Raw genomic sequence first — 2,400 nt, 5'->3', positions numbered from 1 at the left:
TGTACACCTCGGGCTAATGGGCAAGTAGAACGATATAATCGGACGATACTTGATTCACTGACAGCATACGCAAATAAGTTAGGTGAACGATATTGGGATACTGTTTTAGGTAAGGTGCAGTGGGGGTTAAATAATACCATGAATAAGGGGATAGGCAAAACGCCGTCAGAAGCAATGTTTGGAGTTAGAATGGTCAGTAAAGGGGATAATGCTTTTGCAGAAATATTGCACGAGACACGACAAGTCGGTACTATAGATGACATTAGAGAAGAAGTAAGTTCGCACATTCGGAAAGATCAAGCGTCTCAAAAGATACGGTATGACAGTCATAAGATAAAGGCTAGAACTTATAACGTAGGAGATCTCGTGAAAATACTAAAACCAACCCCAAGTAATGAAGGTCAAAGTAGGAAATTACTGCCCAAATTTACAGGGCCATTTAGGATTACAAAAGTTCTCGAAAATGATAGGTACGAAATAGCTAGTATTATAGGGTCTACTATTACACAGAGAAACTATTGTAATGTATGGGCAGCTGATCGTATTAAACCCTGGATAAATACGCAAACTGATGATAATGGTAATGATTGTACGAGTAGTTCTGAATCCGAGAGTGGTAATAATACTAATAATGAAAATTAATGAGTTCTTGGTGCAAGATTGAATGAAAACAAAAGGAGATCATAGTGTATTGAATATAAAGTGATTTTATGTGTGTTTAGTATGATTTTACTGTACTATATGAGTGAAATAATGTTTGAAATGATAAGGGCTGGAAATAGTAGTCGTACTAGAGATATTGTATATATGAAGTTGATTCGAGTGGTTAGCAGAGGCTAAGTGAGAAGAGATAATCGTTAGCAAGTGACATTAAATCGATTTGGATTGAGATTTAATTATCAAAGATTACCTCAAACTCGTAATTCATAGATGATTGGCTTATTACCTAGAGTTACTATAGTTATTGCCTTTGCCAGTAATTATTAGTAGTAAATACAATTAAAAAAAATATATATTAGATAGTATGGTAGTATGGTTAGTATGGTAGTATGGTTAGTATGGTAGTATGGTTAGTATAGTAGTATGGTTAGTATAGTAGTACGGCAAGTGTGGAATGACCAAATGAATAATATAGTTGATGATGACGATACGGATAATATGTAGTAACGATTAAGTGTGATTCAAGTAAATTTATGTTAAAAAAAATGTGGTAATAATTTAAGTATATCATTTTAATTATTGTGTAATCTTTAAAGATATGTATTGACGACTTTGTTAATCGTTAAGTACCTAAGTTTGGGACAAACTTGATGTCAGGAAAGGCCGAATGTAAGAAATAAATTATATAATATTAATTTCGAATACGAAACACATGGTCTCGTAAATAGTAAGTGTATTGACCAACAAAATACGAGAACAGGTGGTTTATTAAAACGGCAGATCGTGACGTCACGTCCGAACGAGGTGGCGCCATTTCGCCAGGCATAAAAGACCTGGACAACTGGTTATCGGGTGCATATTCGGTTGAGCTGTGAAGCCGTTCACAAGTATTTCAAATTAGAATAAGTATTGAATTGTAAAAACAACTTATTAAAAAATAATAGTATAATTATCATTTTGTGGTAAATTATTTTAAACAATAAAAACCTAGTGACTGAAGTTCTGGTGTTATACTTTTGGCCACCTGATTCCTTATATAAATAAAGCGCTTCACACACTGTACTGTACCCGCTAGACAATAGGGTAGTTAACTTTTTTTTTAATGTTGTCAGTCGATCAGGTTTGTTTTGAGGATCAAATGTCTGTAAAAGTCCCAAGTCACAAATGATGGTCAAAGTCTGCAATCGCCACTTTACTGAGCAAACGCTCTAACACAAATGGCAAGGCAACACATCGTGACGTCACTGTGTCACTTTGCTTATTAGAATATGTTGCAATACAATATTTTTTATTAAATCGAATGGTACCGTTATTTTTTTCCTATTTGATAGTTAAAAAAAAGCTTTTTTTCGAAACTGAGGTCTTGTATTTTTTTATTATTTCCATATATTTTTTAAGTTTCCAATTTATTGTGATAAATTGCTCATTTTCTATCTATTCAACTAGATTTAGTTATATAAAATTTAACATGTGTTAACTACAACTCTTAACTCAAGGAAGCAGCTTTATGCTAAATGCTAAATCGAGAAAGTAATAAATAAGTAAGGTACAATCATAGATGTAGGTAATACTTACATCCATGCGTACAATTAAGGGGATCCCATGCCCCAATGACCTTCGATTTGAATCCCTTGGTTTTCTAATGTTTTTTGTAGCTTATCATATTAACAGCAACGGATTTAAGCAATATAGTATCCCATATTTACTTCAAAGTTCATTGTTTTCGAAATATTTGGCATC

Source organism: Cydia strobilella, chromosome 22 (genome assembly GCF_947568885.1).
Source record: "Cydia strobilella chromosome 22, ilCydStro3.1, whole genome shotgun sequence".
Lineage (NCBI taxonomy): Eukaryota > Metazoa > Arthropoda > Insecta > Lepidoptera > Tortricidae > Cydia > Cydia strobilella.
Note: the sequence above shows the minus strand (reverse complement) of the source record.